Source organism: Cyprinus carpio, chromosome A18 (assembly GCF_018340385.1).
Source record: "Cyprinus carpio isolate SPL01 chromosome A18, ASM1834038v1, whole genome shotgun sequence".
In the NCBI taxonomy this organism is placed as follows: domain Eukaryota; kingdom Metazoa; phylum Chordata; class Actinopteri; order Cypriniformes; family Cyprinidae; genus Cyprinus; species Cyprinus carpio.
The window spans coordinates 20,174,561-20,201,228 of NC_056589.1; the positions used below are offsets into that span (position 1 = coordinate 20,174,561).

General features: G+C 37.5%; 1 non-coding gene and 1 pseudogene across 1 annotated transcript; both read left to right on the forward strand.

The window, feature by feature from the left end:
• The first annotated feature begins 1,367 nt into the window (after positions 1-1,367).
• Positions 1,368-23,234, forward strand: LOC122148590 (annotated as a pseudogene).
• LOC122148702 lies at positions 9,825-9,899 on the forward strand. Its single transcript, XR_006162573.1, has one exon. It is a non-coding gene; the product is annotated as a small nucleolar RNA SNORD111 (small nucleolar RNA).
• Positions 23,235-26,668: the final 3,434 nt, after the last annotated feature.

Here is a 26,668-nt window from a genome sequence, read left to right on the forward strand (position 1 = left end):
CACAACGCAAAAGTTATATTTTTTTCTCTCTCTGTATAAATGTATTCAATATATGTTTCTCGTCTATTCATATCTGTTGTTAAATTTATTCACTGTTCTGAAAAATACATTTTTTGTACAGCCAACAGAGAACACCTAAAGGACTTTATATAATACTGGGATACGGTATCAAATGTATGTGTAGCTGTCAGGCTCCATCATGTATGGTTTAAATATCGAATGAATTCTCATGCATTCCACACAAGTCTCAGTTGATGAAATACTGCCGCCTTGTGGAAACGGTTCTACATGCTCCTTACACTACAGTGATAGCGCCTCTAAAGTATAAGTGCAAACTTTCGAGCATCAAACACTTTTTAAATCATTTTATTTTGTCATAAATGACAGACGAAATTAGATCGCATGTGATTAGATCTGTAATAATTGCCTCTGTAAGATGGAGGTTTTTTTTCGGGTGTTTGTTGTTTGAGCAACCTCATATACATTGAAAATAATTATAAAGCTGTTCTGGGAATAACTTCGTAAATTAGGAACGAATAGGGAGTGACCGATATATAGCACACATTCTTACAATAGGGTACTTTACTGGCACGATTATAAATAATACAAATAAAATAAAAAATAAAGTGACGCCGTTCCAGTGATGGTAATAAAAAAATAAAATACAAATATAAACAAAAATGAACAAACAAATACAAAATACTATTAATTACAAAAAATTACTAATCAAAATGAAAATAAACATTAAAAAAAAAAAAAAAACATTATTCGCCCTTATTACGCCTAAATCATACCGAAAATAGTTTTTAAAAACTGACACTGTAACATCTATTTAAACATATTGACACTCTAAAAGGGTAAATGAGATATTTAAATCGCTTGCCAATTTTAACCATAAATAGTTGTAGTGATATAAATGTGGTCATTGTTTTAAACTGTAATGGAAAGAATGAAACATTTTTCCTCTACCGGTATGTGGTTATTTTCTGGGATTTCCACAACCACACCATCACCGCATCACACGCGCGCGCGCCAAAAAAACAAAAAAAAAACACTTTTGTGTGAGAGTTATAAGTTCGAGTGCCTTTTTTTTTCAGAAGAAAGTGATACCGTTTTACACTTTGTTTAATTTCCCTTTTAAGACCTTCAATAAACGTTACCATTTTTACTGTAGTAACAGAAACTATGCTTGGCAAAATTAAAAAAATTAAAATAAAGTTGCCGTGGTAAATGAATGTTACATTTAAAACTCTGTAATTGCACATGTTTTCCTCAGTTAAATTTAACAATAGGAATTTAATAAAGTAATATTCCATAAAACTAAGAAAAATAAGAAAAACATAAATATCGTTTTTACCAACTCTTTTCGCTCAGGCATGTGTTGGACAATACCGTTGTGCGCCACAGAACTGGGAGGCCCTCTGCCGTTCCAGCGCCGTTTGAAACAACTAGCGACCAGGACCATGAAATGTATAAGTTTCTCATCTGATTGAAATCTACAACATCCTGGTTGCTATTTCGGTAAATAGGTTTCAGAAATTTCGCAAATAACCCATATTTCATTGTCATAATAAAATTTGTTTTCAGAAATTATAGTTATAACCTTTATTTTGACTATAAAGTTTGTTAGCCGTCTTGCTAACGGTGCATGGACAACTGACTAATGCTCGCATATTTAAGCGCCGTTAAACAGAAGATTTTGTGCTGATTTTGTGTCACGTGAAGTACTATTACAAGAACACTTATTTAGCGAATTGGTTTTTTTTTTTTTTTTTTTTCTCCGTGCATGTTGTAAGTCGACGAACGATCTAAAGTGAAACTCTAAAAACTTGCTCACTTAGCAGTGTTTTTTTGCAGTGTTTTTTGTTCTGCATAAATTTGGTTTGCCTTATAAGAAGCCGTTTTGTTGTCCTCATCTTAAACTTTGATACATATACAATCTCTGTGGGACTTGCTTGTAGGTGTTGGTTAAGCTCTTTGTCCTGAGCCTGAAGATCCAGAGACAGCAGCCATGTTTCTCTACAACCTAACCCTGCAGCGGGCAACTGGCATCTCCCATGCCATCCATGGCAACTTCTCAGGTATACCACAGAACAACAGCACTTTGTCCTGTGTAGCTTCTTAAATGCAGAGTATTTCACTTATATTTGTTAGGGTAGCTATAAGTGTTCATTTGAAGTGTTAGCGTGAATTAAAGGGTTACTCCACCACAAATTGAAAATTTTGTCATTAATCACTTACCCCCATGTCGTTCCAAACCTGTAAATGCTTTGTTCGTCTTTGGAACACAATTTAAGATATTTTGGATGAAAACTGGGAGGCTTGAGACTAGGGGTGGGCGATATGATCAAAATCATGATACGAGTAATTTTATATCACGATATACAGTGGTTATTTTTTCTTTTAATAAGGTTTTCATGATATTAAAATCTTTGATACCTAGGGTTACAAAAAGGAGGAAGAGTTCCAGTAAATTTCGGAAACTTGCCAGGATTTTTTGGAAAATTCCAGGGATTTTTGGAAAGATTTTCCGGAAATTTTCCACCCCTTTGCAACCCTATAATCCTTGTCATCAATGTCGATATCAAACTAATACAAGAAAATAATATATATATATATATATATATTTATAAATATATATATATTTTTTTTTTCAAACTAATACAAGAAAATAATATATTTAAACTCAACTCACTGGAGATAAATAGTCACTGATGAAATAAGAACAAGAAGCTAATAACAAGCAATAGAACAAAAAAAATTAGTCTTCACTGTGTAAGTTATATCTATCTCTCTCTCTCTCTCTCTCTCTCTCTCTCTATATATATATTATATATATATATATTAGGGCTGCACGATTATGAAAATCATAATTGTCGATTATTCCCTTGAAATTGTAATTGCGATTATTAATAACAATTATCACAATTTACATTGATTGATGTTTATACCATTGTTTGATGCAACTGCATGCCATATTTTTATATGACAATAAACATGCTGAAACACTCTAACTGAAAAACGTTTAGTGCTTTTCTATAGTATTAAGGCTCAAATTTCAACTATACATCGGATTGGTTTCTTCTTTAAATTATAAAAAAAGTAAAAATATATGAATGGTATCTATAATGTTATACTAAAACTAAAACAATGGGAAAAAAACCCTTAAGATAACATGTAGAAAGAAAAAAATATCTTAAGTGTGCAGAATAACATAAGTGGACTTTGAACGATTATTGCCATACGATTGCATAATTGTGGCATCCAATAATCGCGATTAGAAATTCGATTAATTGTGCAGCCCTAATCTTATATATATATATATATATATATATATAGGCATAATTATTAGCATTATCATTATTTATTTTCTTATTCTAGTTACAAAAGTGATTTAGTCAAGAGCAGTGAGAGATTTTCCCTTACTGTTGTTTGATTAACATGAATGGCAGACAGGACGACAATTGGACAGCTTCTCCTTTAAGACTGAAGTCCGGATCCAATATACTGTTACACATGTGCTTTCTCTCGCAACTGTTTATGTTCCCTTAAGACAAGTCTGCACGATTATGACATCATAATTGTCGATTACCTTGAAATTGTAATTGCGATAATTAATTACAGTTACATTGAATGATGTTTTATACCATTGTTTGATGCAACTGCATGCCATATTTTTATATGAGAATAAACAAGCTGAAAACACTCTTCCTGAAAAACTTGTATTGCTTTTCTATAGCATTAAGCTTCAAATTTCAACTATACATTGGATTGGTTTCTTCTTTAAATTTAAAAAAGTAAAAAAAAAAAAAAAATGCATGGTATTATAATGAAATTATAACAATGAAAAAACCCTTAAGATAACCCGTAGAAAGAAAAAAACATCTTAAGGTCCAGGAAAGTATGAAAAGCATTGTCAGAATAGTCCATCTGCCATCAGTGATTCAACCGTAATGTTATGAAGCGACAAGAATACTTTTTGTACACAAAGAAAATAATGACTTTATTCAACAATTCATCTCCTCTGTGTCTCCCCAAATCAGCGTACTGCTATTTTGACAAATCTGAGCTGAGCAGTATGCAGGCGGCGTACGCTCTTCTGTATACATTTACGTGAATTTATGCTTTGGTTTAAAAGAAAACATTGCATCAGTGCAGCGCGGCTGACACAGAAGAGCATACGCTGCCTGCGGATTTCAGATTTCATTCAAAATATTCAGATTTCATCCAAAATATATTAAATTGTGTTCCAAAGCCGAACAAAGCTTTTACGGATTTGGAACGACATGGGGGTAAGTGATTAATGACAAAATTTTCATTTTGCGGTGGAGTAACCCTTTAAGCATTATTTTTTAATTTTATGTGTTTCTTTTTTATTTTTATTTTTACTAGGAACTAAGCTGCAGGAGATTGTTGTTTCCCGTGGGAAAATTCTGGAACTGCTGCGTCCTGATGCCAACAGTGGTAAGGTCCACACGCTGCTTACTATGGAGGTGTTTGGTGTTATCCGATCCCTCATGGCTTTCAGGTTGACAGGTGGAACTAAAGGTGAGCAACTTGCTTCTAATTGTTGCTTTGCATAGTTCATATAAAGAGATTTGAATTCTTAATATGGATCCCTTCTCCCATCTTGCAATAGACTATGTTGTGGTTGGAAGTGACTCTGGCCGTATTGTGATCTTGGAGTACCATCCTTCCAAGAACATGTTTTGAAAAATACACCAGGAGACGTTCGGCAAGAGTGGCTGCAGACGTATTGTGCCAGGGCAGTTCCTCGCTGTGGACCCAAAGGGCAGAGCTTTTATGATAGGTAAAACCACATGTAGTAAAGACTACAAAGTTATAGTAGTTAGACCTGAGTTAGGATAGCAGTTCACCCAAGAATTAAAATTTGCTGAAAATATACTCACCCTTAGGCCATCCAATATGTAGTTTAATTTGTTTCTTCATCAGAACAGATGTGGATAAATTTAGCATTATATCATTTGCTTAATGTGTGATTTAAACTTCAAAAGGCTGTGATTTTATTGAATAAATACGAGCGCTAGGGCTGTCAAAAAAAAATCGAATTTCGAATATTTGTCAAATTTAAAATAAAAAACGCTGCATTCAAATTTTAGGTGTACGTTAAGGAGGCACTTATCAGTGGTGATGTGTCATTGCATTTTAATGTTTTTATTAGCCTATCCAGGTGAAGCCACAAGATGCGGCGCCGCTGCATTTTTGATTACAAATATTGCGGGAAAAGAGAACATCAATGCGGAGAAGATCTTGTTTACATCAAAACTGAAACCAAGCCGTTCACACAGAACGCATATTTTGCGCATTTGCTAGAGGGACATCATATCACCGTTGCACTCTTGTCTCGCAAAAGAGAGCCGCATGTTTAGAAAGCCATGTAAATTTAATGCAAGTTCAACTTTAAAATACAAATCTCAAGTTTTAATTTTTTTTTTTTTTTTTTTTTTTTTTTCAGCACTGCATCTCCTGTTTTTTAAATGAAAAATGTACTCTGTGTGATTGGCTTTTGGCCCTTTTTTTGGCCCCGTTTTACCAATGTTTTTTTGTTAAAAATTATGTAGGAAAAGTAATAGGTTAATTTATGAAAAGAGTGCACCCTCAAAAATCTACAATCATAACAGGAGTTCTGACCTTGTCAAAAAAAAAGTCTTCTTCGTTGCCTTTTTCTCTGTCACACTTTAGAAATAATCAGAAATGATATATCAGCTGAAAACGTAAAATTTCAAAATTCATCCTTTAAAAAACATTTTTAAATCAGACATTGCATTACCACGAAAATGGTACATCAATATCATGTTATAAAATGTTTTTGTTCATGAATTATAAAAATTTTAGTTTGGAAAGTGCACTTTCAAGTCTATGTTCAAAAATGTGAGTGACAGTTAAGGGGTTAAGCCTAATATTCATGGCTGAATTAATCTGTTCTAATCTTAATTAATCTGTAAACATTTTTAAAAATACTATTAATGTTCATGCTCCTTTTTGAAATAGAAATGTCCTAGGCTCCTACAGCCTTGTGAGCAGTTGATAATTGACGGACTGTTATTCGGTTATGTTATATTAATGTTTTAGCAATCATACAACCATCAATTGGTTTGTGTTAGGATAGACTATTCTCTAATGAATTAAATGGTTTATCATACAGACTGAAAGCCTGAATAGTCTCTCTCCCTCTCTCTCTCTTTTTTTGGGTTAATGTTTATGCGTGCCTGAGTGCGTGGGTACATGCGCGGGAGGGGTGCGATTTTCGACTACTAATTGAATAATACCCAGCGATTATCTAATATTACTTTTGCTTAAAATGCACATACACACACACACACACACACATATATATATATATATATACACTTTTGATTGATCGTTTTTTGAAAATGGGTTATAGCTGAAATTTTTATATTAAAAATGTGAAAATAATTTTTATAAAACTGTAAATCATGTTTTTAACAGTCATTTTACAGTTTAATGTTACCATAGACATTGCTGATCGCTCACACAGTATTAATTTTATTTCTGCAGGTCTTAAAAAAGCCTTAAGTTTGATTAAAAAAATTCTGCAGAAACTCTGACATTGTAATGTATGTAAACTACTTTATGATGCTGAATGTTTGATTCTTCAATCCAGATGGGTATTAAAAAATATTTCCAAGAATATTGTTTCAGATAGCCCCATAAAATGGCATTTTCAAACAAATGGTGCAAAATGTGCCTTAAATAGTAGAGCTGTTGTGTAGGGGAGAGGTTCAGTTATTTAAATGAAGTAATCCCCCTGCCAGTGCCACCACAAATAGAGTGTAGGTCTGTGGAAAAACTGAAGATATATTGCTAAGTTTAACCAAATCTGTTTAAATTAAGAAACAAGCTCAAGTTAATTTTCAGCAAATTTTTATTTTGGGGTGAAATATTTTAATCAAAATGATGCGTTCTCCCATTTTAACAATGCAAATTCAATTTTCCCAGGTGCCATAGAGAAGCAGAAGTTGGTATACATCCTGAATAGAGATGCAGCTGCTCGCCTTACCATCTCCTCCCCTCTAGAGGCCCACAAGGCTAATACACTCGTATACCATGTGGTTGGTGTGGATGCGGGCTTTGAGAACCCCATGTTTGCCTGCCTGGAGATGGACTATGAGGTCAGAGTCATTCTTCTAGTGCAGTGATTCTCAGTTCCAGTCCTCTCGTACCACAGTTGTGCATGTCTCTCTTATTTTAACTCACTTGATGCAGATAACCAACTCATTAGAAGAGAGCTCCATGCATGAACTGTTCTGACTGACATGGTCACTACACAGTGTTTATTGCTTCTAGACCTTGTAATTACAGCTTGAAGGTAGGGGTGCACCGATCCGATACTCAGTATCGGTTTCACTCCGATATTGACATTTTCTGCAGGATCTGGTATCGGTCAGACGAGACCGATCCAAATCCGATATTGTGCGTATACTATTGTTAATTTTTAAAGGGTTACTCCACCCCAAAATGAAAATTTTGTCATTAATCACTTTACCCCCATGTCGTTCCAAACCCGTAAAAGCTTTGTTCATCTTCGGAACACAATTTAAAATATTTTGGATGAAAACCAGGAGGCTTGTGACTGTAATGACTTTATTCAACAATTTTATCTTCTCACCATTTTGGGGAACATCCACTGAAACACACAAACTGCGTATGCTCTTCTGTGTCAGTCGCGACACAAGGATACATTTTCTATCTGTATTTATGCTTTGATTTTGAACGAAAACAGCGCATCCGTGCAGCGCAGCTGACACAGAAGAGCGTAAGCAGTTTGCATATCAATTTTGACACAGAATTAAAAAAAATAATAATAATTTGCGCTGTTATCGGATTGGTATCGGCCGATACTGAGAATTTCTGGTATTGATTTGGTCTCATTTCTGAAAAAGTGGTATCGAGCAAGCCCTACTTGTAGGCTGGGAGTTTTCTGAGAGCTGAGACTTGTACCATGTCCAGCTATGTACACCAGAGATGGGCACTCGAGTTAGTCACTTGGACTCGAGTCACACTCGAGTCGCATTTTTGTAGACTTCAGACTTGACTCAGACTCTACCCCGAAATGACTCCAGACTTGACTCGAGGAAAAGGACTCATGAAAATTGTAAAAGCAGCACGAGTCTTTTTATCCTTAAATACCTATATAAATGATATCCAAAAGGCGGACTGCATCCGCGCCCTGGCATCCATCCGGACCGTGAGCTGTAACAGCAGCACCATTTTATGTGAACAGCGCATCAAAACAGCAGAGTGCATCACATAAAAAGCACTCAGGGTCGTTTATGGTAAATATCTTTAAGCGCTATATACTCTTCACATCTCTCAGAAGGATTTATTTCAAACACTCTACTGATGTTATGAAGTGAGTTTGGAGTAAAAACATGTTATTAAATGTGGTGTTTTCATGTGCTTTGAGATGGATGAGCATTTAACTACACAGAGCTGTAGTTTTTACTAACAAGCTACGCAAACAGCTTACATAATCGCAGAATGATATCTTTGATTACATAATCGCAAGATTAACTTGTGGAATCACAAAATGTGGTTTAATTAAATTTCATACTCAAAGTTTAAAAGTGGCTTTGTCATATTTACAGCAGAAATACCAGAAATATCTATAGCCTATTTGAGTGGGGTCTTCAACTAATTTGTTGAACTGGTGGTCCTTTGAGTCAAAAAGGTTGAACCACTAAACTCATGGGGGAATAAAATTCAAATTAGTGGCCTGACTAATACTAAGTTGCCTAGAATGGAAACACAAGCAGCTAGCTGAATACGGAACAGCGATTCTTTGTAAATTGGGGTGTTTTTGCATGTAACCTCCGCCATGATATTTTTTTCACCATTTTTTTCATGCTTTTACAAATCCAGTCAGTTAGGTGGCACATGTCTGTAACCTATAGTTATAAATGGTTTTGCAGGAGGCAGATAACGATCCCACTGGAGAGGCTGCAGCAAACACACAGCAGACGCTGACCTTCTATGAGTTGGACCTGGGGCCTCAACCACGTGGTGCGCAAGTACAGCGAGGCACTGGAGGAACACGGCAACTTCCCTCATCACAGGTTCTGACCTTTTTAGAATGTCAGGGTGTCAAATTTCAAAATACTAGATAGGGATTCACAAGCTAGTCGTGTTGCAATACCTTTAGCAGACCACGTTTTTATCTAACACTTATTTCAACATGATTGTTGTCAAGATAAGTAAAAAAAAAAAAAAAAACTGAATCTAAAGTTTGGGGTCAGTGAGAATTTTTTTTTTTAAGAATTTACTTTTGTTTATCAAAGATGTGTTATTAAATTGAATAATAGTGAAAGAACAGACATTTATAATGTTACAAAAGATTTCTTTCAAATTAATGCTATTCTTTTAAGCTTTTTATTCATCGCAAGAATCATGAAAAAAAAAAGTGTATCACAGTTTCCTCAAAAAAAATTAAAGAGCACAACTCTTTTCAACATTGAGCACAATTTTCATATTAGAATGAATTTTTTGTTTTATTTATTTTTTATTTTTTTTATTAACCATGTGACACTGAAGTAACGGCTGCTATAAATTCAGCTTCGCCATCACAGGAACAAATTACATTTTGAAAAAAAAATGTTTTGAAATAAGAAAACATTATTTGAAGTTGAAGTAACATTTCACAGTGTTAGTGTTTTTATTGTATATATTAATCAAGTAAATGCAGCCTTGGTGAGCATAAGAGACTTCTTTCAAAAACACTAAAATCTTACAGACCCCAAACTATTGAACAGTATTGTAGTTTACAAGTAATGTTTTCTGTTGCGTTGTCAGAAATGATGAATATCATGTCTCTTCTCTGACTGTTTGGTGAAGAGATTGTTTTGATATCTGATCTTCATGGATTCAGTTTTTTCTTTTCAAGGAGAAGAACATATCTAAATGTTTTATAAGTTTGTGTTGATCTGACCATTCACCCTGTGTCTTAGTTCCTGGTGGTTCGGATGGTCCCCAGTGGTGTGCTCATTTGTTCTGAGAACTATATCACCTACAAAAACTTTGGGGACCAGCCGGACATCCGTTGCCCGATCCCACGCAGAAGGGTGAGTTTGTGTGGTCACAATAATCTTAACACCTTGAAATGTCTAAACAGCTAATAGTATTGAAATGATGAGCTTTCATGTCTCTTCTCTGACTATATAACTGGAGACACATAAAGACCTCTGATCATAATAATCGTTTTTGACCTCATATGGTTGTTTAGTTCTCAGTCATTGTGATTACAGAAAAAATTAAACACAAATGTGAGATGTCACCACAGCACTTTTCTCTTTCAGAATGACCTAGATGATCCTGAGCGAGGCATGATATTTGTCTGCTCTGCCACCCACAAGAACAAATCAATGTTTTTTTCTTTCTAGCCCAGACAGAACAGGGAGACATTTTTAAGGTTACTCTGGAAACTGATGAGGAGATGGTGAGTACACAACTACAGACCTAACTGTATTCCATTGAGCTTAGAAAGTCTGAATTTTCCTACTTGAAAATGTGCAATTAAAGACTCTGTGAAGTTTGTGCTTGCAACTTGGAGACTTTTCAACCCAGGCTTTGATGAAACGTAGGCGTATGACCTTACCCGAACACAGTTGATGCTAAATATTTACTTTTATGCAAATAAAAGGCATTGAAAATTTTTCCTACCTTATACTTGTTAAGCAGATGTTTGCAGAGAATGGTGTGTGAAATGCTGTAAATTTCACGCCTGCATAAATGCACTACAATAACTGACTTGGAATGGAATGCAGCATTGCATAATAGTTTTATTAATGAAACTCACAAGGAAAAAAAGTAAATGCTGTAATATAACATTGGGTGCTTCTAGTGAACTGGAGAGAGAGCTGGTATCGGAATACACACGAGAGGTTAAAATGCTGGAAATTTATATGCTTTCTGTCTGGATTAAATATCTATTCATATTTTAGGTAACCGAGATCAGGATGAAGTATTTTGATACAATCCCAGTGGCTACAGCCATGTGTGTTTTTGAAGACTGGCTTCTTATTTGTTTTTCTTCAGAGTTTGGAAACCAGTAAGTTCCTGTTCTATGTTCTGTTCAATGCATTCTTTCATTCACCTAAAAATAACTGAATACCTCTGGTTTGGTGGCCTTTCGCCAAGTTTCAGTGCAATCACTAAATTTACAGAAGCTGATAAAAGGGTGGAATGTGGGAGCAGTGGTTTCAGTTAGCTGAAACCTACACAGTATAAATGTAACCACACTTTTCTCATGTTCTCTTTAACTCTAAGCTTTTCATTAATCTACACTGTAGAACACATTGTGTTAAACGGCTTTGGAGGTTTGAATCTAAAACATTTTTGTTTGTCAGCTACCTGTATCAGATTGCCCACTTGGGTGATGATGACGACGAACCCGAGTTTTCCTCTGCCATGCCTCTGGAGGAGGGAGACACATTTCTTTTTCCAACCCCCGACCCCTTAAGAACCTTGTGCTGGTCGACGAGCAAGAAAATCTTTCTCCCATCATGTCCTGCCAGGTGTGTAAATGTGTGTATTGCAGGAAGTTAAATAGATTGAAAATTTTATGTTGACACTCAAGTTGGGATTTACTGACAGGAAGTGGGATTACAAGTTTTGGCATGAGAGCAGATGTTTAGGAAAGATTCACTGCTTGGATGACTGTGCAGTATTGAACAGCTTGTTTTTTAGTTACTAAAATGGGTAGTCGAGTGTATGAACACTTCAGACTTTTTCTTTTCTTTTCTTTGTACCATCTGTTCCCTTATGTAATGAAGAAAACAAATTCAAAATGTCTCTAAGTAGCGTTGAACCCACAGACAGTTTTTTTTTATTTTTATTTATTTATTTTTTTACTGTACTGCAGATTGCTGATTTGGCTAATGAAGACACCCCACAGCTGTATGTGGCATGTGGCAGAGGACCCAGATCTACATTGAGAGTTTTGAGACACGGACTGGAGGTTTGTGTTGCTATGAGTTACATTTCCGAGGCAGCTTTCACAGCATGTTTTGCAAAATGGAAATATTGACACCCACTGCATTAATAGCAAGTCCCTAGCAACGGTTTTTGGTTTTGTTATTTAGATTCTAGGTTTTTTCCGGAAACTATTTATATTTTGATGTGTTTAAAAAATGCATGTCATTTCAGGTTTCAGAATCTGGCATTTCAGGTTTCAAAATGGCTGTTTTCTGAACTGCCCGGTAACCCAAATGCCGTGTGGACTGTCAGGAGACATGTAGAAAGTAAATAAAAGACCCATTCATATAGTGTGTGTGCATGCACATGAACTATGTAGACAAGTTATTCTGCAAGCATTTCTCTGGAGAAAAGAAAAGTATTTAGACACATCACTGTCGTGAAGTCATGTTCTTGACAGGAAGGAAAACGTAGGAATGTGTTTTAACCTTTTATGGTTTTGACTAACTGCATCAAGATTCTCAGAGTCATGCAGGACTACACTAGGCTGATTTTGGTGGTGTGTTTTTTCTTAAAAGATTGAAGTGCTAACATGCATTGACAAGCACATTCTAGATTCTCCCCTTGATGCATAAATGTAAGCTTTCATTTTTTCACCAAGTCATATTTCTACTAGATCAACAGCAAACAAGGACTTTTGCTTGGCATGCAGGGTGTAGGTTGGGCTTTCAGAAAATGTCTGGCCAGATATTTCTCTGAAATCATGTGATTTGCTATTAGATTTTTTGGCATGTGCGTGCAGCTTGACGCTTAGGTTTACATTGTGGTCTGTGTACTGTAGTCTTTGTCAGTTTTGTTCAGTTTTCTTTTTCATTTTGACTGCAGTTTTGTGAGAGGTAAGCTAACAGGGAATTATGGTTTCCATTCTTAATAGGGGCTTGTTCATTCATTGCAGGTTTTTTTTATATACCATTACATAAGACATTTTAAAGGGATAGTTAATGCTTAAAAATGCATAATGAAGAATGTCATTTACTCACTCATGAACAACAATGTGTGGTTTCCCACTTGGAATGACATGACAGTTGAGTAAATGATGACAGTGTTTTCATTTTTTAGGTGAGCTCTTTTTAAATGTTCTCAACTCCACATGAACAAATTTGACGTTTTGAAAGGCGTGCATGTAACATTCCTTGAACAAGTGGATTAAACATTTTGTCATCTTTAAGATTTGGTTTCCTTTTATGGTTTCAAATTTTTCCCCACATTTGGCAAAAGTTTCCAACCAGATAATTGTGGGTTTACTTTTCACAGATGAGTTTGATGCCTACCTCATGTGGTCTTTCGTTAACGCCACCCTGGTGCTTTCTATCGGAGAGACTGTGGAAGAAGTGACAGACTCTGGTTTCTTGGGAACAACACCCACCCTGTCCTGCTCGTTGCTGGGAGAAGATGCACTTGTACAAGTGAGCGACATCTCTCTGACCTACATGCATGCACAGTATCCCATTTAACCTTTTCTCTTTCCTTGCTAAAGGGATAGTTCACCCAAACTAGGGATGCTCCGATCCGGATTTTTGCAGCCAATACAGAGTACCGATTTCTAGAGTTCCAAAAAACCGAGAACACGTTTTTCTTATTCAGAACCGGTTCTGTTCTTTGAAAAAACCGTGAGCAATTTCTAAGTTTCGGTTCCAAAAATGGTACACCCTCGCATGAGCAATTTCTAAGTTTCTGTTCCAAAAATGGTAGTGCACGTAACGGTGCACTACGTTGTCTGACTGTTCCATTAACGTCAGCACGCAGCATCTGCCGCCACTAAATTACATTATATTTGTCCCATATTCTCATTAATATACATACAACTTCAACTTGGATCACTAAATAAATAGACTGCTATTGTTATGCAAGTATGAGGGTTAGATTATTTAGTGTACAGGTCATTTCAAGAGTGATAAACAAAGTGATTTAAAATGTATGAAAATAAATATTTTCTATGTTTAAAAATATGGAAAACCACTCATTGCATCACACCATCTGACTGCATTATTATTTTGTAAAATAGGGGCTTTATGGATGGTGTGTGTATACATGGTTATAAGTATAACCGTTTCATATTTTCATTAATTTAGGGAATATGAACAAGTGTCTTAGCCCTCAAGGGACTATTTGGCCTACCAGCTTATTCCTGCTTGAAAAGCAAAATGTTATTGATAGTGTAAAAAAATCATCACTTTGAAGCACATGCTGATGGATGATGGACTAGCATTACTCAACATTACTTACTACCTTCCAGCAGCACTAGATTCAATGAAGGTAAATAGTAAAACATAATATGTTGTTCATGTAAATGGAATCGGAAACCGGAAAAATTTCTAACAATACCCAATCCTACTTATGAAGATCAATATACTGTAATATGTTGAATTTTGTCATTGCCAACCTCTAAATTAAGTTGACAGTAAGTAAAAAAACAGTACTGAGCATTGAGAAGTTGAGTATTGTGCATTTTTCCTTACCACTGTTTTTTTTTTAATAGTTGTTTAATGATTGTTTTTTAATGGAATCAAACTTGAACCGTTAGGCGGGAACCGGAAAATTTTCGAACAATTTCCAAACCTACCGTTATTTCTTGTCATGGTGATCGGCCGATACTTGATTCGATTGATTCTGATGCTTCAAGCCAGAGATGGGCACTCGACTTAGTGACTCAGACTCGAGTCACATTTTTTATAAACTTCAGACTTGACACAGACATGACCTGAAATGACTCCAGACCGAGCAGCAACCTCCCGCTCTCTCTCATGAAGCCAACAAGGAAGTAACTAAAACTGCAATTCATCGACTGGCCGCTTGAGGCTGGCTGCAAAACTGGGAGTCAGTCCCATAGACTCCCCATGTTAAAATGCCCAACTTTACAGCAGAAAAAAATATGATTACAGCCTGGTACAAAAAGAGGTTTTGGTCTATATAGCTAATTTTGCCCTTCATGACAACTGTGAGGGGGTGAATTTTTTTTTTACAACTCATCCGTTTAAATTATATAAAGCCTTAAATTTCTGCATAATTAAGGGCTTGGCCACTTGAGTGACAGGTGGATTGCCGCTGTTGACACTGCCGTCGAGCTAGGTGGGCATGGCTTCAGCAACCAACTCCTGCCTTTTTTCAATTATCCGGGAGAGTCGCGTGGTGACGCGCTGCCAAGATGGTGACGGCCCGCTCTGTACACTTTGAGCTTCAAAAACGCTCTTCAGGAGTCTACGGATGATGTCACGGACACTACGTCCATGTTTTTATACAGCCTATGCTCCAGACTTGACTCGAGGAAAAGGACTCGTGAAAATTTTAAAAGCAACTCATCCGTAGACCGCATCCGTACCTCGGTATCCATCCGGACTGTGACCCGCGTAACAGCAGCACCATTTTAAGTGAACTGCGCATCTAAACATCGGAGTGGACAAGCGTTCAGTGTCATTTTATGGTAAATATCTTTCAGTGCTATATCTTTCTGGTATTTTTATCAAAAGCCAAATGTGCTTTATTCAAGCCCTTTCAGCTCCGTGAGCTTTCTCTTTCTCTCTCTCCAGATGCATGCCGGCGCCAACTTAGAACTGCGGATGACCCAGTTATTTTAAAGGGATACTCCATCCCAAAATGAAAATTTTGTCATTAATCACTTATCCCCATGTCGTTCCAAATGCGTAAAAGCTTTGTTCGTCTTCAGAACACAATTTAAGATATTTTGGATGAAAACCGGGAGGCTTGTGACTGTCCCATAGACTGCCAAATAAATAAGTGTCAAGGTCTATAATGAAAGTCATCGTCAGAATACTCCATCTGCCATCAGATGTGCAATCTGGGTTAAATGAAGCGACGGGAACACTTTTTGTAAGCGGAGAAATGTGAACCTGGTGTTATGTGTGTGCGCTGTGTGCGTGCATGAGCGCACGGTCTTCAGGAAAGCGCGTGAGCGTTGAATGGTTTAAACACTGGCAAGAATTAAAAAAAAAATGCAATTTATAAACTTTAGTGACAATGCCCCACTGCCTCGATAGTGCAAGTGACAATTCCTGTGTCAGCTGTGCAGCATGTAGCTCACTTATGCAGATGTGATTTGAAGCCATTTGCATTTTGAGAGAGAAAGAGAGTGCACAGTGATTCATTCACGTTGTTTGTGAAATTATGTCTCAAAGACTGAGATGCCGCTGCATGTCGTGCCAAACCTCTCACGGCAGGCGTGTCATCAGCTTGAGATCACCTTTTTAGAGACCGCCGATCAATCATCCCAAAGCGATTATCGGCCAATTGTGATCGGTAGTCGATCAGTAGGAGCACCCCTACCTGTGTTAATGCTGTTGAGTAGGCTAATATATATGGCCAAATAAGATATTTTGTTTTATAAATAAATGTTAATTTAAATGTCTTGAAACGTCATAGAATTTCCACACCGGCAATGACATGACTGCGGTGCCAAATTATTCATGTCCCCAGGCATCATGTATGTCCTCATGCGTTGACGTCATCAAAGTGAGATCGGTTCGTGAGATCGGCCAAGTGTAGTGAGTACCAATCGAGTCTTAAATTGTGATTATTGGCAGATGCTGATCTCCGGCCAATCAAAAGGAGCATCCATACCCAAAACTGAAACTGTGTTTCTTTCTACTGAACATAAAAATATATTTTGAAGAATGTGGGTGACCAAATTGTTACCCACATTCTTTAGAATTTCTTTTATGTTTAGTAGAAGTCAGTCAGTCATACAGATTTGGAACAACATGAGGGAAAGTAAATGAATTTTAATTTTTGGGTGAACTATCCCTTTAAATTAATTAGTTTATTCCCAACAATTATGCTTACTGTTCCATTTATCTCATTCAATTGGGTTTTGTTTCATTTGCTGGTTCTCTACAGGTCTACCCAGATGGGATTCGTCACATCCGTGCAGATAAGAGAGTGAATGAATGGAAGACTCCAGGGAAGAAGACAATTGTCCGATGTGCTGTCAATCAGAGGCAGGTGGTCATTGCTTTGACTGGAGGAGAACTTGTCTACTTTGAGATGGACCCGGTATGCTGGTGGACATACTTTTTATCTTGTCACGTGAATTTTCATCTTTTGTTTGAATGATTGTCTTTCCATTAAGTTTTCTCTCTTTCTTAACAGTCCGGGCAGCTGAATGAATACACTGAGAGGAAGGAGATGTCTGCGGATGTGGTGTGCATGAGTTTGGCAAATGTGCCCCCTGGTGAACAACGTTCCCGTTTCCTGGCTGTTGGGTTGGTGGACAACACTGTCCGCGTCATCTCCCTGGATCCATCCGTAAGATGCTCTTCTTGCATTGGTCAGCTGATTTGGGCTTTAAAACAAGGATTCTAGTGCCCACTGAACATTTACTGTAACAGTTCTTGGTGTGAAATCTATAATCACTTTGTTGCACAGGACTGTCTGCAGCCATTGAGTATGCAGGCTCTTCCTGCCCAGCCAGAGTCTCTTTGTATTGTGGAGATGGGCGGAGTGGAAAAACAGGATGAGCTTGGAGAAAAAGGCACCATTGGCTTCCTGTACCTCAACATAGGCCTGCAGGTAAGAAACTCTTGTGCTTACTTTGGGTGATAACATAGAAAGGTGTGCATCCTGTTGTTGCTCCGATCAGGATTTTGGGAGCCAGTTGTTGATCACAGGAAACAGTATCTGCCAATATGATCACCGATAACGATCTTTTTGAAGGCTTCTTTTTATCATGTAGAATTATTTATAGTGATGCTACAATCAGGATATTTACACATTCATTCAGAGCCTAAATTAAATTTTTGAAAATGGGCGAAATTCCCCTCTTAGGTGACTCATGTGGGAGATTGTATTGTGTATTTTCTTTTTAGACATTTTTCAAAAATATACAATTATCTCATCTACGTGTTTTTGTTTTTACAAAGGGGCAGTTGCTTCACAATAGCTGTATGCTAGGCGGTTTTATGTGTGTGCTTTGAGTGTGCTCGAGCGCACCGCCTCTAGGAGAGCATGTGAGTGCTGAATGGTTTAAACCAGGGGTGGGGAATATTGATCATGAAGGGCCACTGTCCTGCAGCGTTTAGGTCCAACCCTGAAAAAAAAAAAAATACCTACCTGTATCCTGAAGACCTTGATTAGCTTGTTCAGGTGTGTTTGATTAAGGTGGGAGCTAAACTCTGCAGGGACTCCGGCCTTCCAGGATCAACGTTCCCCACCCCTGGTTTAAACACCGGCAAGGCTTAAAAATAAATGCAAATGCTAAACTTTAGTGACACTGTGTCACAATGTGCCTCGATTGTGCAAGTGACAATTCCTGTTTCAACTCTGCAGCATGTAGCTCACTTATAGTGTAGATGCAATGTGGTGATTTGAAGCCATTTGCACATTTTGAGAGGTATAGAGAGAGCATGTCTTATAGCGACTGCAGATCAAACTTCCAAAAGCGATTATTGGCCTTTCTGAATAATCTGTTTTTCTCAAATATAAGTCACTATGCGAAAGAAATTATCTGTTGCTACTTCTGTTTCATCACAACTTTAATGGGTGAGGAGAGAGTTAATGGAACCTTCAGCTCTTGGGTCCTCCAAGTCTACAGCATTAGGTAATAGCTGGATAGGCAAAAATGTGTATAAAGAAAGCACACTAGTGAGCTCGCTTCTGCAACCTAAAAAGGTAACCCATTACAGCTAGCAAGCAAAAGCTGCTAACTTTTGCACTTTAAGTTACGAGGTCAAACTTTTAGCTGCAGTGTGACTGTCCTGTTACTTGATGACATGACTTTTCTGGACAATCCATTGCTTGCTTGTTTACCGTTCTCACCTCTTTGTTTGTAGAATGGAGTGTTACTGCGTACTGTTTTGGATCCAGTGACTGGAGACCTGTCTGATACTCGAACTCGGGTATCTCGGCTCTCGTCCCGTCAAGCTTTTCAGAGTCCGGATGCAGGCCCAAGAAGCTGTGAGTCACCTTTAAATGTTATGTCTTTCACAATGTCTCACAGCTTGCCAATTTGCTGACCCTCATTACATGACCTTTAACTGTGCAGGTTTCTGGCCATGTCTAGTCGTTCCTGGCTGAGTTACTCATACCAGTCCCGTTTCCACCTGACTCCATTGTCATATGAAACCTTAGAGTATGCATCAGGGTTCGCTTCTGAACAGTGTCCTGAGGGTATTGTTGCCATTTCCACTAACACACTGAGGTAAACACAATAATGTGAACTTTAACGTTCTCACAAACTTGTGAAGTTCTATAATGTCAAGCATATTGTGGTTGGCTTCATATATTTCAGTTCCAGTAGTGCTACTTGAATATGTGGTTATTTATAATTGTCTACATGACCAGTGATCTGATACTCATAGATTTAGAAGATAATTAAGATAAATTAAATGTGCTCAAATCTTGGCCGTAAAGTTTCCATCCTTCCACCCTTCCTTTTTCCATTTTGGGATCAAATATGACCTATATGCTGCTTAACGGTTTTAGTGAGATTAACATTAAAAATGTTTGCTTTAGTTTGAGGTTTAGCAACTCTCAGAAGTGTGGACCTCTCTTACCTAAATGCTTTTGCCGGCTGCTGCATGACATCTTATTTTGGACAGAATTTTGTTTTGATTAGTCATGTAGGAAAAGGTTGGAGTCGCAGTAAAACATTCCCTATGTTTTTTTTTTTTTTTTTTTTTTTTTTTTTTTTGGAGTTTTGTACTAGTTGCCCTTTTGTAGCTAGTGACCTTTTTTATTTTGTGATTAAAACAAAAATCACTTCTATCCAGGTCAGCTGGCATTTTATCAACACAAGACTGATTGTGACAAATTATAGCCAGGAAACAGGAGGTTTTGACTTACCAGATTTCATAATAATTCATCCAACCTTTAACTTTTTAATCTGCCTTTAAATTCACTGCATACCTCTCTTACCATATCCCTTAGGATTTTGGCTCTTTGAGAAACTGGGTGCCATCTTCAACCAGGTGGCTTTCCCACTGCAGTACACACCTCGCAAATTTGTCATCCACCCAGAGACAAATAACCTGATCCTAATCGAAACAGACCACAACGCCTATACTGAAGCCACCAAAGCCCAGCGCAAGCAACAAATGGCTGAGGTCAGTGAACCTGTTAAGAAACAATACTTTTTATTTTGTCTTCATCTCTTCTGGAATTTCTTTATCTCCGTTTATCATTCTCTTTCTCTCTCTTTCTTCCATCTGACTCACACACTGGTTTTCCCAATGTAATCACTGACTGAGACAGAATTTCATTGCTTTCTTGTCAGAAGTTGTCTGTCATGTCTGTTTTGTCTCTGCATCTTCACAGAGCATGTTTGCAAGGGTAATTCCAGGTTGACGAGCTGTAAAAGTGACAAGCACTGTGAAATGTGCAAGCAGTGGTTACTGTGGTGGTCCCTCAAAGATAAATCATATTGATGCTGTTCTTTCAACAGTTGAGTGTATCTAGTAAGAATAAACAGTCCGCAGCTGTGGTGTAGAAATGCTGCTTCTGAATGTATTGCTTAACATGAAGGTCTCTTGTTTATCTGCAAATTGTTCCGAAATGTTTCTTATATACACTGTGGCCATAGGTTTGCGGCCAGCCACTTATAATTAGGGGGTTTGGTTTGGTCCTTTAATAGCGCAAAAGTTTGTGGGTTCGATTCCAAGGGAACACATGTTGGGTAAAAAAAAGTTAGCCTGATTGCACTGTAAGTCGCTTTGGATAAAATCGTCTACTAAATGCATAAATGTAAATGTAATGCCAGTGAAGATGAATCGTAATGCTACTAACATACAATTCTAGACAAAAAAAACCTTTGTGGCAACAGTGGCAGCGCGAAAGTCTATTCCAGAATGACAATGCCCCTGTGCACAAAATGATTTAGTGGTTCTGGGACAGATGAACTTGACTGACCTCCACAAGCCCAGACCTGAACCCACAACTCCTTTGGGATGAATTCAGACTCCGTGACCTTGACCGGATCCTGACATTCACTGATGCTATTGTCTGAATGGTAGCAAATGCCAACTGCCATTTTTTCAACTTGCAGTCCTGCGCCTGTTAGCAACCAATTAATAATGACAATAGCTTGAAAGTTAAATGCAAAACAAGCACATTGATTTACACTTATTTTTAGTCATAGTGTATCTTAAAAACTAAAATAATTTTTTCTGCTCTACAGGAAATGGTGGAGGCAGCGGGAGAGGATGAAAGAGAGCTGGCTGCAGAAATGGCAGCAGCTTTCTTGAACGAGAACCTGCCAGAAGCCCTCTTTGGGGCACCTAAAGCAGGCTCTGGGCAATGGGCCTCACTAGTACGCATGATTAACCCCATTCAGGGCAACACACTGGACCTGGTGCAGCTGGAGCAGAACGAGGCTGCTTTCAGGTGAGGAATGTTGAACATATGGAATGAATAGGACAATGTAGATTTGTATGCAACTAGACTTGCACTTACGTTCATAATTCAAAACTCCCTTCCCATTCTACTCAGACCATTTGTTCGTAATTTAGAACCGCCACCAACGTTAAGTTGGTGTCTTCCATATCCCACCTCTTTCTCTGACCTTAGTTTCTTTTTACGTTTTGCAGTGTGGCTATATGTCGATTTTCCAGTGGAGGCGATGATTGGTATGTGTTGGTGGGAGTTGCCAGAGATTATGATACTCAATCCGCGCTCCGTTGGTGGAGGTTATATTTATACCTATCGGCTAGTAGGAGGTGGAGACAAGCTGGAGTTTTTGCACAAGGTGAGCAAAACAGGAAATGGCTTTGCATGATGTGTCCCATGTGTTAGCTAGGGGCTCAGGAATGTGGAATTCCCCACAAAAATTAAATGTGCCCTAGAAATCCATTCAAGCATAGCAAATCACAAAATTAAACTCTTTGGTGTAGGTGTTCTGGCCATGGCCCAAAAATGCCATGTTGTGAATGTTTGTGGTCCAGTTTATATGTGTTTAACAATGCTTTGACCAAGCTAAGTAACAAAGCCTTTGTTAAACAGTTCTTTTCTGGTCAGCTTCTTTTTAACAAGATAAATTAAAAAAAATTGAATTTGATTTAGACATGGTCTGATTGACAGACACCCGTGGAGGACGTGCCCCCCTAGCTATTTGCTCCCTTTCAGGGACGAGTATTGGTTGGAGTGGGGCAAACTCTTGCGCATCTATGACTTAGGAAAGAAGAAACTTCTCCGCAAGTGTGAAAATAAGGTGAGATGTCACAGTGTCACAGTTTTTTTTTGTTGTTGTTTTTTTTCCAGAGGAAATGAACAAGCTTTTTTTTTTTTCCCCTCTTGTTAGAACATTGAATACTGGGAGAGTAACGTCAATGATGCATTTCTCTTGTACATTGCTGTTGATGCATAACCACATGAAAAACATTGAAACTGAAGTTCAGACCACAAAGTGGTACAGTACGTCAATGAAGTGTTCAACTTGAGCTTGTAGATAAGTTATGTCTACACTGGCATAAAGTGTGAATACATTTGAATCGGTTAAGTGGTGCAAGAGTGTTGATCCTTCTGAGTTGCTTTTGTATTGTCTTTGGCAAGCTTTAAAACGTGAGCAACCTGCTAAACCATGAATACTAAGTCTCCTTTTTCTTATTCTTACAGCATGTTCCTAACTTGGTAACAGGCATCCACACTATCGGGCAGCGTGTGATAGTGTCCGATGTTTCAGGAAGTCTATTCTGGGTGCGCTACAGGCGCAACGAGAACCAGCTTATTATCTTTTGCCGATGAAACATATCCTCGTTGGGTCACGACCGCCTGCCTGCTTGATTATGACACCATGGCTGCTGCGGATAAGTTTGGAAATATCTGCGTTGTAAGTGTCATCATCTGTTTTGTTTTGAAATCTTTGAGACCAGTGTCACAGACACAGGCAGTTTGTTTGTCAATGTAAACACTTTGATTCCAGGGAGTATTTTAGTATAGATTAACTTTTAACATCTGACAAATTAAAATGGTGTATTTTGTTAGCAGTTGCAATGGAGGAGAACATGCATGTGTACATTTTTAGGGAGAATTCAACAAACTTAAAAGAAGAAAAAATTAACACCGTAAACTGAGGTGTCATGATCTGTATAGATTTGCAACAGATTGCATACTCATTTAATATTCATTTTTCAGGTCCGTCTGCCTCCCAACACCAGTGATGATGTTGATGAGGACCCCACAGGAAGCAAAGCATTGTGGGACAGAGGTTTGCTTAACGGAGCATCACAAAAGGTAGAAGTTTCTTCTACCCTCAATACTCAACTCTCCTAAATGTCCCGGATAGAAACATTGGCACTGAGCTGTCCTTACCGCTTGGTTCCTCATTGTTTTTTGTCTGTCTGGTTTGTTTTTGCGGTTGCTGTTCTCCTTGCACACACACACAGAAACCTGCACCCCAAAACATTTGGCAGTAGTCCACACTCAGCTCTGGTTCTGAAACCTCAGCAACAAATCTTGTCCACTTGCCAGAGATCATTATGTGCAGATTAGGAGCAGGAAATGTTTAGGTGGACACAAGGGAAAGTCCCAATTTGCACACCAATGACTTGCATCTAGCTTTGACGGACATGCCTAAAGCGTGTGTAATCAGGACTGAGCTGGACTGGGTGCTTGGTGTAAATATATTATTGTGGACCTTGTCTATTAGGGGTGGGACGGTTCGTGAAAAAAAAAAAATCGAACCGTTCGGTTCTCCACACTCGGTTCGGTGTGCGCTAGGATGGTTCAACTTAAATCTGACTACGCATCTGTAATAGGCTATGGTTTCTTATAAATAACACTTAAAGAAAAACAGGGTTTGGCTAATGTATGTTTCTGTTGATAGATGCACATTCTGGCTTCCCAGTACATTACAACAACAGTGATGAGGGGGAAAAGACAAAAAACCCGCGTCTCAGAACACACACAAATATAAAGCTCTCTCTGGAGTATTGTGTTTGAATGGACAAATTAACACAAAAATTGTCAAAATACCAGCTGAACCTACTGTATCAGTGCATTGGATCAGTGCATTCTCTTAAAGTGACAGTCTTAATATTAATCAGACCGCAACAAAAATCACTTACTGCTTTTGATTGAATAGCATTTGTTTTCTTTAATAAAGATTAATCTTTAATTTATACAGTCAAATATGCAATGCTGTGTAACATTTGATTACTTTATTCATTTTCTGTACCCAAAAACTAATGCTAGACCTACCTAAAAAAAAAAACCTTAACAATTGCTGTTTATTTTATTTGTATATTTACTCTTTTGTATTTATTTGTGCTGTTGCTTGTAGTTCGATAGAATATTCTTTTTTTCTTTATTTTTATTTGAAAGTATAGTTTTTCCATAAACATAGTACATACTGAACCATACCGAAACCTTGACTATGAAACAGTGATACAAACCGAACCTTGAAAATGTTGAACCGTTCCATCCCTACTTGGATGCACAATATATCATGACCATATAAGTTATCAGCTGATATATGTGTTTTTTTTTCTTTCTGTTATTGTATCAGTCATATTGGATATTTATTTTCCCAGTGTTGGATTTTTTTTACATTCAATTTGTTATTTCCACCTGTTTGATGTCAGATGAAAATTTTATCGTAGTTTAGGGTGCTTAGGTTCAATGGCACCCAGAATCACTTATGAGCATATATTTAAAGTTAAAGGGATACTCCACCCCAAAAATTAAAAATTTTGTCATTAATGCACTTACCCCATGTCAAATCCAAACCTGTAAAAGCTCCATTCGTCTTCAAAAAAACACAATTTAAGATATTTTTGGATGTAAACCGGGAGGCTTGAAAGTATGAAAGCGTCGTCAGAATAGTCCATCTGCCATCAGTGATTCAACCGAAAACGTTATGAAGTGACGAGAATACTTTTTGGTACACGAAGAAAACCAAACTAACAACTTTTATTCACAATTCCTCTCCTCTCTGTGTCTCTCCAAATCTGCATAGTGCCTTTTTGACAAATCTGAACAGTATGCAGGCGACATATGCTCTTCTCTCTGGCACAGCTGCTCTGTATCAGCTGTGCCACAAGGATACTTTTTTTTTGCATGTATTTGGTCATGGACAGCAGAGCGGAACGAGTGAAAAGCTTTATCCCCTTGTTATCACGCAAAAACTGACGATTCTAGTCAACTAATGAACGTCCAGCGGTGAGTTTAGCTCCACCCTTTTGGTATCCCTTTGCTATGCTAGGTACCCCAATGAAGGGTACCAAAAAAGTGGTACGGTACCAGTTCGCTATTTTGGTACCATTGACAACTTCTGACAGTGGAAACGGAAATAATTACATACTGTACTGTACCAACCATACAGCTCAGTAGAAACAGCCAGAATTGTTTAAAGCTCTTTGGTTGGAAATTTGAGCTCAATCACATGTTTATAAAGTTAAATCAACTGTAATTACTGTAATGCATGTTCATGGTTTTATTTTGAATGACTAATCTGTGGATTCTATAGAAAAAAATCGTTCACAATCTCTAAACTGATTAACTTAATTTTGTTCTTTTTTTGATTAATATTTAACCATCTGTCGTTGTTTGTAAAGTTTAATTTTAATATGTTTTTATTTTAAATATATTACATATTATCTAAATTATAATCTCTTTTTTTATTATTAGTATTACTACCTATTGTTATTAGCCAGAATTTTCAGTTTTTTTATTATTGAGCCTTTGCCTTGCGGAGGACATGCACTGTGGTGTATATGGAAGTAAATTGCTTAATCTTGTTGTGCTATTACAAACAAGTGTCACACAGAGTCTTGCAAACAGCTTGAGTGAATCACCGCACTCTGCAGAGTTGACACAGGAATTGTCTCTTGCACTGTGGAGGCCGTGTTGCATATTCACTGGAGTTTATAACTTGTATTTCTTAAGTCTTGCCAGTGTTTAAAAAAAACCTTTCAGCACTCGTCTCCTAGAGACAGTGCGCAATCATACACACATAAGGCTGCCTCGCATACAGCTCCGAAATCAGGGCTTGCACTGTAAGCTGTTGTGCAGGGAATTATCCCCATTGTAATCAGTGCATACAAATGCATTGATAAGTATATATCTTTGAAAACATGTAAAGCTTAGGTCAAAAAAAAAAAAAAAAAAAAAAAAAAAAAGATAATATGATCTTTTTGAAAAATGTAAAAAGCTTAAAATTGAAAAATAAAAAATCTATGTCCTTTTGTCCTTTTTTTTTTTTTTTTTTTTTTTTCTGTGATTACAGGCCGGAGGTGATTTTTAATTATCCACATTGGATATACAGTGCTGTCCCTCCAGAAAACTTACCCTCATCCCTGGAGATCAAGAGTCCCTGGTGTACACCACGCTATCAGGAGGCATTTGGCATCCTGGTGCCGTTCTTCAGCTTCTCATGAGTGTACAGTTCCTTAAATTGTGAATAACCACCGTAAATTACACAAGGAGTGCTAGCGTGCAATGATCTTTCAAAAGTCTAAAACAACTGAGCAGAAGAGGTGACGGGCCTCTGGTTCAGGCCACTTTCTTTAACTTCAGGCTCATCCAGAGTAAGAGACGGTGACATTAGGCGTAACTTTAGTTTATTTAATGTGTTTTTGATAGCTAAAGGAATAAAGGTTTGCCCACAGTTTAATTTGTGATTTGAACAAGGTTTTTATAAGTATTTGTCCTCGGTCTGTCTTTCGGATCATGACTTCTTCCAGCACTTGGAGATTGCATATGCGCTCTGAGTTTC